The sequence below is a fragment of the Hylobates moloch genome, unplaced genomic scaffold (assembly GCF_009828535.3).
Source record: "Hylobates moloch isolate HMO894 unplaced genomic scaffold, HMol_V3 SCAFFOLD_1, whole genome shotgun sequence".
In the NCBI taxonomy this organism is placed as follows: Eukaryota; Metazoa; Chordata; class Mammalia; order Primates; family Hylobatidae; genus Hylobates; species Hylobates moloch.
Window position 1 is genome coordinate 12,997,648 of NW_026652276.1, and position 12,059 is coordinate 13,009,706.

A 12,059-nucleotide genomic window follows, 5' to 3' on the forward strand; every position below is an offset into this window, starting at 1 on the left:
CCACAAGTTTTAGTATATTGTGTTTCCAGTTTAATTTGTTTCAATAAATTCTCGATATCCATGTTTGATTTTTGTTTTTTGTTTGTGTTTTTTGAGGTAGAGTCTCACTCTGTCATTCAGGCTGGAGTACAGTGGTGCAATCTCAGCCCATTGAAACCTCCACCTCCAGGGTTCAAATGATTCTCCTGCCTCAGCCTTCTGATTATAGGCTTTATAGGGATTATAGGCGCGTGCCACCACCCGCAGCTGATTTTTCTGTTTTTAGTAGAGACGGGGTTTCACCATGTTGGCCAGGGTGGTCTCGAACTCCTGACCTCAGGTGATCCACCTGCCTCTGCCTCCCAAAGTGCTGGGATTACAGGCATGAGCTACCGCATTCAGCCTCAATATCTATCTTAATTCCTTCACTGACTCAATGGTTATTCAGAATCATATTGTTTAACTTCCATGTATTTGTATAGTTTCCAAAGTTTCTGTTGGTATTGATTTCTAGTTTTATTCCATTGCAACCTGAGAAGATACTTGCCATGATTTCAATTTTTAAAAAACTTTTTCTTTGGGAGGCCAAAGCAGGCGGATCACAAGGTCAGGAGATTGAGACCATCCTGGCTAACACGGTAAAACCCCATCTCTACTGAAAAAAAAAAAAAAAAAATACAAAAACTAGTCGGGTGTGGTGGTGGGTGCCTGTAGTCCCAGCTACTTGGGAGGCTGAGGCAGGAGAATGGCATGAACCTGGGAGGCAGAGCTTGCAGTGAGCGGAGAGCGCACCACTGCACTCCAGCCTTGGCGACAGAGTGAGACTCCATCTCAAAAAAAAAAAAAAAACAAAACAAAACAAAAAAACTTTTTAAGTCTTTGTGGCCTAACATGCTCAATCATGGACAATGTCTCATGGGCTTACAAGAAGAATGTATATTCTGTAGTTGTTGAATAAAATACTATTCAAATATCTATTAGGTCCATTTGGTCTAAAAGCCAGTTTAACTTCACTGATTCTTTGTTGATTTTCCATTTTGATGATTTGGCTAATGCTAAGAGTGCGGGGTAGAAGACATTCAATATTACTGTGTTGGAGACTATCTCTTTATTTAGATTTAGTAATATTTGCTTGATGAATCCGGGTGCTCCAGTATTGGGTGCATATACATTTAGAATTACATGCTCTTGCCGAATTGACCCTTTATTATTATATAATGACCTTCTTTGTCTTCTTATTTTTTCACTGTTTCTTACTTAAAGTTTGTTTTATCTAATATGATTATAGCTACTCCTGCTCACTTTTGATTTCCATTTGCATGGAAGATTATTTTGGAGCTTTAAGATTTAATGACAATATTGCTGGATTTTGAACTTGCATGGGGCCTTTAGCCCCTTTCTTTTGGCTAATTTCTTCCATTTGGAATGGGAGCTGCCCACTGCCCGTAATCCCACTATATCTAGGAAGTAACTAACTTGCTTTTGATTTTAAAGGCTCTTAGGCCAAAGCAACTTGGACTGGGATGAGACTTTGAACTGTGGACTTTTGAGTTAATGCTGAAATGAGTTAAGACTTTGGGAGACTGTTTGGAAGGTACGATTGGTTTTGAAATTTGAAAAGACATGAGATTTGGGAGAGGCCAAGGCCAGAATGATATGGTTTGACTCTGTGTCCCGACTCTGTGTCCCCACCCAAATCTCATCTCTAATTGTAATCCCCATGTGCCAAGGGAGGGAAGTGGTTGTATCATGGGGGCAGTTTCCCCCATGCTGTTCTCATGATAGTGAGTTCTCACAAGATCTGATGGTTTTATCAGTGGCTGAGAGTTTCTCCTTCACACTTTCTTCTCTCTTACCTGCCGCCATGTATGATGTGCTTGCTTTCCCTTCACCTTCCTCCATGATTATAAGTTCTCTGAGCTTGTGGAATTGTGAGTCAATTAAACCTCTTTCCTTATAAATTACCAGTCTCAGGGAAGTTCTTTATAGCAGTGTGAAAACAGACTAATACATCTTGTAATGGTTCTCTGCACCAGTAGATTTCATGCCACTAATCCTCTGGATGCATAGAACAAAGGCCAAGGAATGTTTATTCCTTTCAACTCCAGGGCATGAGGTTTCACTTGTACTTGTCTGAGAGGAACCTTGTTGTGTTTCTGCCACCAGGAATTATGTAGGAACAATTCCAGTCACTTAAACCTGACCCCTTTTCCTTTCCTCTGCTCCTTCGTTGCCAAAAGTACCTGCTTTGTCTGGGTGACTTTGAGGGTTGGATAAGTCTTCCTCTTTTTCGGGAGATTTTCTGGAACAAAAGGGATTTTTCTTTGTTCTTGATCTGCCATCTTTCTAGTGTTGCAGCTACTGATCTTAAATTAATTTTATTTTATTTTATTTGGAGACAGAGTTTTGCTCTTGTTGCCCAGGCTGGAGTGCAATGGCACAATCTCAGCTCACTGCAACCTCTGCCTCCTGGTTTCAAGCAATTCTCCTGTCTCAGCCTCCTGAGTAGCTGAGATTACACGTGCCTGCCATCATGTCCGGCTAATTTTTGTATTTTTAGTAGAGATAGGGTTTCACTATGTTGGTCAGTCTGGTCTCAAACTCTTGATCTCAGGTGATCCACCCACTTCAGCCTCCCAAAGTGCTGGGATTACAGGTGTGAGCCACCATGCCCAGCCTGGTCTTAAGTTTATTACACTTCAGTTTTCATGGTTTCTCATAAGCTGCCAATTAACTTTTCCCAGGTTTTGTGTCTATTATTTGGGTGATTTGCTCAACAGTATAAGTGGATAATGTTGACATTTATAAGTCTTTGATCAAGAAGCAATAGCCAAATTTAGGTCAGGTGTACTATTTTCTATAAAAGTACAACTGTAAAACTTTAAAAATTACCTAGATAGTAAATGTTTGTTTTGGAAAATCAAAAAATACAGACAAGCAGAAAAAAACTCACCCATAATTCCATCCCATAAAGTTAATCATTTTTAATAATTTGCTTTGTACCTTTTAGTTTGTATACATGTTCATATTAATTTTCAATCAATGCAACAGAATAGCTTTACTATTTACTATAAAATGCTTTAAAATGGCCCTCAAGTTAGAGTGTGATTTGAAGAAATATCTAGGCACAAATTGCTATTGTATCACTAAACACTAAAGCCATCTATTATCAATTAAGACTTCTCTAAGCCTTTCTACTTTAAACATTTTAAATGTCAGAGTTCTTCAATGCAAATACTTAAGCATAAAGGTATTATATTTGAAAACTATTAGAAACCAGAACCAGATTTGAAAAATGATCAAGAACCAAAGGAAGTTTGTGGGCAGGTTGCTGCAAGGTCATGCCATAGGAACACACTGGAATGGATGCCCAGCCACCAACACCGCATACAAGATACAATCAGGTGACCATCACACCTGCTGCCACAACATAAGGCCTCCATCATCACTGTTTCTGCTATCAGTGAACAGCAGATGCCACCAGACTGGCCCAAGAAAAGATCCCATCACATTCAAAGTGGATACTTCAGAATATTCCAGAATTACTTCAGGATGTGAAGAATCTACTAGAATGATCTCAATATATCTTAATATAATAATCTCAATAATCTCAAATATTCTCAATAAACTCAATCTCAATATATCTTTAGAACTAGACAGAAAGTTATTAAATTATAAAATCCAAAGAAATGCAACACCATTTAACAAAGTTAGCTATGGTCTTAGTGGAGTTTTCAGATTGTCACTAGTAAATGGAAGAATTAGGTAATTCTAAGTTTTAAATTTGGGAACATGGACAATGTGGGCTAGGACAGCTCACATAATTAAATATTTATGTTTTCTTCATTAGATTGTAAGAGTTACCATAGTATTTGAGACTTTTCAGTTACTCTGAAAATAGTAGTTTGAATAGAAAATCAAGAATGCTAAATTTATCAATTCAATTAAAATTATTTCAAGGAACATGATGGATCACATAGATAAGACCAAATAGTTACCAAAGTCTCCCCTAAACATGATTGTCTTAAAGATTTGGACATAGTAACTCCAAAAAAGAACTTAGCAATGTTTGGAAGAAAAAATATCCTGTGCATTTAAAGCCCCAGGCCTCAAACTCAGCTGAAATCTCTAGTTAGTAAATAAGCCCAGTTAGCAGCATTAGTGCTCCTTTAGTGCACAAGTATCTTCTAACCCTGGAAAGATTTAATGTGTTATGAAAGCATTTGAAGAAGTCAAAATTATAATATTACCATTTTTGTGTTAAGGAGGATTCTGTGTGATTTAGCATGTTAAGTATTTTTAACATCATAGATACTTTGCTAGACTAGAATAAGTTAACATTGTTCAATTGGGTAATTTACTTGGTTGAAATTTTAAGTGGAAATTTACTGTTGATATTGGATGTTAATTTAAGATTCATCATCTTAAGAAAAAGAATGGTTCCAAACTTGATCTGAGGCAGAACTTTGTGGTATAATGTGATTGTGAGCCTCCTCTAGGAGATCATTATTAACATACATAATAAAATGCTTGAACAATTTTCTTAGACATTAATTAGCTTAAGAGCATCTTCTAATACCCTAGCTGACATTACGCCCTGTGAAATGCCTCAGAACCTTCAATCAGTCCTGCAGTGTCGTCCCAACAAGAATTTTAGAAATACAGTATAAAGTGTTTATTTAACCACTTTTCTCCCATAAAATGCCTCTATCAAGGCAAACTCTTTGAATTACTTAAAAAGCCTATTCCCTTGCAGCAAAACTGACCTGGGCTCTAAATCAATTCATCTGAGAAGTTATTTTAATGTTTATGTTTAATTCATTAGATGGTAAAAGTGACCATAGTATTTGAGACTTTTCAGTTACTCAGAAAATAGTATTTAAATAGAAAATCAAGAACACTAAATTTATCAATTTAATTTAAATTGTTTCAAGAAACATGGTGAATTGTGTAGATAAGACCAAATAGTTAACACAGCTCCCCTAGAAATTATTGCCAAAACTTTAATTTATAAATAATAAAACTTAAAATTTAAATCTGAAGTTTAAAGATGAATAGGTTTTTGGAGTTGGAGTTTTAATAATTAAATATTCTTTTCTAAAAGGTTGTCTTCTGAATAACTTTTCTGCGCACAAAAGCCTCCTTCAAGGGAATCGAAAATGCGCATATTGATCCCACCAAAATTTGCATAATGAGAGATTCCACAAACATAGGGAGGGAGCTTAGATACTGAGAGGGCAAAAATAATAACCAACGACAGTAATGAGAGTTTTTGTTTTTCTTCAAGAATGCCACCGTGGCTTTTTAAAAATGCTACAGAAAGCTTATTCATTTCTTCAATATTTTTCAACCATTACCCAGAATAGAAGTATGAAGCAAATCCTTTGTTAAAATTTGTTCTTAAATCTCTCTGCTATAACCTAGGTCCTCCAAGGAGAAATTAATGTAATCAGCTTTATGTCTCTGCCCTATAGTTTTTATTTTTGGTTTTGTTTTTTAGAGATGGATTCTTTCTCGTCACCCAGGCTAGAGTGCAGTAGTGTGATCACAGCTCACTGTAGCCTCAAAACCCTGGGCTTAAATGCTTCTCCCACCTCAGCCTTCAGAATCCGAAAGTACAGGCTTGCACCACCATGCCCAGCTAAGTTTTAATTTAACGGTCTTGCCACGTTGCCCAAGCCAGTCTCAAACTCCTAGCCTCAAGTGATCTCTCTTCTCAGCTTCTGAATTTTTCTTTGTTTTATTTTTTTTTAATGTTTGCTCTTTTCCTCCTGTATGGAAGTACAAACAAAAGTTTTAAAAACGAAGGCACGTGCCATACTTTTGTCTTCAGTTTAAGTGTCTCAGAGTGCCAAACTGCAATTCCCACAAACATAGGGAATAAATTTTTGTTTATTTTTTCTTCTCATCATGATCCCAGAATCTATGACATTAAAATCACTCAATAAATACTTTCTGAATAGTTGAATTACACTAAGAATAGCTTATTAAAAGGTTCACTTAGTAGCTTCATTCCTCTGATTTGCACTACTCTATTTTTTTTTTTTTTTTTTTTTTTTTTTTTTTTTGAGACGGAGTCTCGCTCTGTTGCCCAGGCTGGAATGTAGTGGCGTGATCTTGGCTCACTGCAAGCTCCCCCTCCTGAGTTCACACCATTCTCCTGCCTCAGCCTCCCAAGTAGCTGGGACTACAGGTGCTTGCCACCACTCCCGGCTAATTTTTTGCATTTTTAGTAGAGATGGGGTTTCATCGTGTTAGCCAGGATGGTCTCGATCTCCTGACCTCGTGATCCACCCACCTCGGCATCCCAAAGTGCTGGGATTACAGGCGTGAGCTACCGCGCCCGGCCGCACTACTCTATTTTTCACTCTCACCTGGTTTAGTACCTTATTTCTGTCTGTGGTTCACCTTAGAGAGACAGGCAATACCTAAATTCACCACTGGGCTATAGACTGACCTGTAGAATTGGATTATTTATTAGAGTCCAAGGGACAAAACTGACCTCAGCTTGGCATCAGGACAAAACTGGAGAGGTTTCAAGCGAGATTCAGCACCTGAGTCAATGGCCGGGCTTGGTATTTAGAGGGATTCAGATGAGGAACGGGCAGAGGTTGGGACAGAGTTCTGGGCTGGAAGCAAGAATCTGCAGATTCAAGATTTCAGTGAGCAATGGTTTGGGGTTCCCTCATGCCAGAAGAATTGACAGAGGATGGTTATAAAGATGGGATTGGATGAGATCAGCATCTGGGACAAATAAATTGCACGTTCACACAAATGCATCATTGGTGCATAATAGTTGATGCTAGGGGTGAGCTGTCTACTTTCCACTCTGGTGTTAAGCAAGATTTCTGCCTGTTGAGGGCATTTTCTAGAGAGCAGGTGTAAATAACCTCAGGGAAGAAGGCAGCCCTCTGTGTTTCAGCTCACTCCCAGGATCCCACAGTGCTGCTTGCTGGAGAACAAGAAGAAAGATGATAAGATGGAGCGTACCTTGATGTCTATTGTAATGCGCTTTGAAACACACTGCAGGGTGTGGCACAGGGAAGGACATCAAACGAATACACCCCAGTGGTTAAAAAAGACCAAGTACATAAAATGAAAACTGCCAACTTTCAGTCTTTTAAATGAATTACTCTCTTGACTTTTTATTACTTAGTTAACATGGAATCAAAGCTACATTCACAACTCTTACATTATTAATTTTCTGGAAAGAAATGAAAGTGAGTTACTGACTCTAATTGTGTTTGGCACACACATTGACATATGAGGCTGGCTACATAACTTGTAGGGTATAGAGCAAAGTAAAAATATGGGAGCCCTTTGTTCCCACACCTGATGACAAAGGAGTCATGAATGCACTAACATAGACAGCTTTTTCCTTCTTCCATTGTTTCTCTCTTGACTTGTCCTGATGTTTACATTTGCTATTTAATACCATTCAAAGTAAAACAAAAATTAAAGTATGAATTTTTAAGTTTATAATGTGCAAAGCCATTTTTAGATACATATTTAACTCATATGTGGAATCATCAAAGTTACATGATCTGCATTTTCAGCTTGTACATGCACACACATTTTATTCTTACCAGAACAGTGGAAATGCTGCTCAAAACTAACTCAACTATTTTTATATTATTTCTTGATATGCTTACATCCTACCAATAGTCTCTACCTTTGGTTTACAGATGAACAAATGACAGACAAAAAAAAAACTGCGGGGTGCCTTATCTTTCCCTTTTCTTCTCTTTCATTATTTTCAATATAAGCAGTTAGGAAATAACATGGATATGATGGGATTCCTTGCTCCTCTGTGTATCTTAGAATGTTACCGCCTTCTTTATGGAAACAAAAGAAGTTTATGTTTGGACTTGAACAGAAAGTGTGGCTTTAGAACTATCAGTGCTTCTGTGTCCTCAGTCCTAGGCACTGCCACTTGCTTTGTACTCTGACTCACACTGAACTCCCACACACTTGAGTTCACTGGAAGGAACTCTGTGCTCAGGGGGTGTCACAAATGCTATATGTCAATGGGGTATCAAGGGTTCATGGGCATGCACATTAAGTGTGTCTCTTCTGACCACCTGTGTGCTCTATTACCCACCAGACTTAACTTATAAAACACAGGTTCAAAGATAAAATTATTAAGAATTTCAAGATCATAACAACAATATATTAAACAAAGCATAGAGTCCTTCTGTGCAACTGCACAGCTTGCACAACCGTGAAGCCAGCTGTGATGTGAGATTTGGAAGATAAGTGAGAATTTTACATTAAAGAAGCAGTAGCTGTAAAGGGTTAGGCCTTAGGAAGGTAGTTTTTTAATATTTTGCAAACCTCAGAAGGTTTGCAAAATATAACACTTTTATGCGTGGAGAAATGTACTGTCATCTTCAATAAGTAGAGGTGAGAAGGAAAAATAGCTTTCTTCAGTAAACACTAGCATCTCTCTTATCATCTTAGAGGAAAATTAATAGTGATTCTTCATGGTGTTATTGAATTTTTAGATGAGAGTTCCAAAAAAACAACTTTGACTTCAGAATAGCACAGACGTAGATACTTTGAAATATCTGAATTTAAAATATGTAATTGAAGACAGAATAAAAGTAGACTGCAGTGTAAACCCTTACATTTAAAAAGTAAATGTTTTTGGTGGCTCCCGCCTGTAATCCCAGCACTGTGGAAGGCCGAGGCAGGTGGATCATGTGAGGTCAGGAGTTCGAAACCAGCCTGGCCAACATGGCAAAACCCCATCTCTACTAAAAATAAAAAAAATTAGCTGGGCATGGTGGTGGGCATCTATAATCCCAGCTACTCGGGAGGCTGAGGCAGAAGAATTACTTCAACCCGGGAGGCGGAGGTGACAGTAAGCCAAGATCGTGCCACTGCACTCCAGCCTGGGTGACAGAGTGAGACTCCGTCTCAAAAAAAAAAAAAAAAAAAAATGAATTTTTTAAATTTTGTGGCAGAAAGAACTCACTTTTTCTTTGAAATAATATGATAAATAATTGGCTCCATAGGTTAGTCTAAATAACAATACCCAGTTTTGTGCTTAGAGTATGATGTAGAAAGTGCCATTTAGTAACCAGAACCTGACATGTTATTTTTTAAAGTGAGAAATGCATTTTCAGATTTTAGGAACACATTTCTGTCCAAAGGAGGGAAAATGGCCTTCCCTAAGTTCTACGATAGTGGAAGTGGCAGGCAGGAGCTTCTGATTCTAAAATGTGTGTTGGCAACTGTGGGAGGCATAAGCCCAGGGAGATGATGGAAAACCTAGATGGTACTGGTACTGTTAACTTTCTACCTTTATAGAAGCGAGGTGTCTGTGGGAGAAAGACGCTGCTTGTCTGTAAATACTTAGGAGAAGATAGCTTTAGAACTGCTTTGCAGAATACTGAATGGACATGTCTTTAATGTACATCCAAAGATGAGTTTCCTCTCCATATGTACCCCTCTCTGAGTAGAAAGATTCAACTTTCTCATGCTGTTACAGCAATATAATTTAGAAAATCAGTTGCCCTGTGATTGTTGGAGAAGTTGAAATATTATGACTTGGTGAGAAAACTATAAATATTTTTTTAAAAAGAAACAGATGCAACAACTATATTTCCAATAAAACAAGACAATAAAAATAAGAAATGAGAAAACGGCAATTAAATGTATCAGATGCTTGACCTATCAATTCTCAGAACATTAATTAATATTAATAATAATGGCTAATATATATTTAGTGTTTACTCACCACACATAGGGTCTGCACTTTATATTAATTAATATAATCTTCTCATCAATCTCTTGATGTGCATATTATTGTATAAAACATTTTAAAAATGAATTAACAGAGTCACAAAGATGAAAATTAACAAGACTAAGAAGCTTCTAAGTGATGAAGGTAAAATCCAAACTTATGTCTGACTCTAGGGCACCATGTCCCAACAAATTTTTATATTCTTATTTTTGACATGGTTTCTACATAGTGGATGTTTAAAATTGTTCTGCTTTGCTGATATTTAATAAGAAAATTATTATTTTAATTCTAAATTGGAATATTACTCAGAAGTGTTGGATGAGGATGTGTCTTCACTTAAAAATGAAATTTACTGACATATCATCAATAACTACAAAACACTTCATATCCACACAATAGAATTAGAAATATTTGAAAAAGGTAAAAATTTTGGCTTGATAGAAAATAACAGATTAAAATGCTATTTATATCAAATTAAAATAATTTAATCCTCCCCTCTCTCACTTTAAAGCTTTTGTAAAAACAAAGAAAAAACATTACATTATTTGAAATTTTAACTGCATATCTTATATCATCCAAAGGGCAATGTGAATAAATTTATAAAGTATCATACATAAATAAATATTTTTCATAGGTTTCCAAATAGCTTGCAAACTCCATGCCTTAAAAAAAGTAGGGCTGGGCGCAGTGGCTCACACCTGTAATCCCAGCACTTTGGGAGGCCGAGGTGGGCGGATCACGAGGTCAGGAGATCAAGACCATGCTGGCTAACACGGTGAAACCCTGTCTCTACTAAAAATACAAAAAATTAGCCAGGTGTGGTGGCGGGCACCTGTAGTCCCAGCTACTCGGGAGGCTGAGGCAGGAGAATGGCATGAACCCGAGAGGCAGAGCTTGCAGTGAGCCGAGATAGTGCCACTGCACTCCAGCCTGGGCGACAGAGCAAGACTCCGTCTCCAAAAAAAAAAAAAAAGTATACCCAGTACCAAGCAAAATGTTTGATATGTAGTATATGTCTAAAAAAAAAGTTTATGCATTAATTAATCATTAGATACTAATTATAATGCATACTAATTGATAGAAAGAAATGTAATGAAGCTCTTTTATTACTCTTTTATTACTACTTGTGGCCAGCTAGAAGAGAAAATAAACAAAAATATCAAATTTCTTTCAGTAAGAATTTGAAATGAAGAAAGAACAATACAAGCTGCAGACCACATAAAAGTGAGTACTTGAAAGAATTAAGATTTTAAAATATAGAAATACAAGAACATTTAATGAAATGTAAATGAGTTTCTTTTGGTTGTGATAAACACTGTGGGAATATGTATTGAGATTTAGAGCAGCTTATTCCAAAGTAAATACAGTCATGCAGTTGTTTTACTAAGGGAAAATGGTTTTCTCACAGTAAAAGTCATCCTTTATAATTATGGTGTGGAGAATAAGGGTGGTATACTGATGTTTTTAAAACATCACAGGGTATTTTCCCTGTCCGTGCCAAGGACAATTACACTCCCTTCTAAATGAAAGAGATTCACAGGCAGAGAAACATAACTTGATGTTATCTGAATATCATAGAGAGTGAACTGTCTTCTCTGGTGTTTCAAAGTGGATATAATGACAGTTTGTTACTTTTGATGGTAAAATATATAATATTCTGGAGTACAAATAATGTTCAAATTATAAAAAGGCTATTTAAAACTTGCTATAATATTTAAAATTAGATTATGTTTCACTGGTGTTATTTTTAAGTTTTTCGCTAGATGTAAGGGATATACTTGCATATATATCAATATCATGTTTCAATATACAAAAAAACTTTTCATCAAAAAAATTAATATGTTTTATGTATATAAAATGCCATATATATGCCACTTCTTTTTTGTGTTCTTTTATGGTTCATATTTATGTTCAAAAAGTAACATTTTATTTATTGCCATTTATAGAATTTTATGTCTAACATATTAAAAAAAATTCTAGTTAGAAAACTGCTATAAGCTTTTACTTTTATTTTTTATTTTTTTTATTTATTTATTTTTATTTATTTTTTTGTTATACTTTAGGTTTTAGGGTACATGTGCACAATGTGCAGGTTTGTTACATATGTATCCATGTGCCATGTTGATTCCCTGCACCCATTAGCTCGTCATTTAGCATTAGGTATATCTCCTAATGCTGTCCCCGCCCCCCCCACCCCCCACCCCACAACAGTACCCGGAATGTGATGTTCCCCTTCCTGTGTCCATGAGTTCTCATTGTTCAATTCCCACCTATGAGTGAGAACATGCGGTGTTTGGTTTTTTGTCCTTGCGATAGTTTACTGAGAATGATG

The 12,059-nt window shown here is 36.6% G+C and overlaps 1 long non-coding RNA gene across 2 annotated transcripts in view; it reads left to right on the forward strand.

Annotated features, from left to right (window-relative positions):
• LOC131384621 (uncharacterized) overlaps positions 1 to 12,059 on the forward strand; it is a 265,923-nt gene that overhangs the window by 2,724 nt on the left and 251,140 nt on the right. For both annotated transcript variants that reach the window (XR_009215657.1, XR_009215662.1), the window contains exon 3: positions 10,902 to 10,951. This is a non-coding gene — a long non-coding RNA (uncharacterized LOC131384621). The remainder of the gene's footprint in view (positions 1 to 10,901; positions 10,952 to 12,059) is intronic.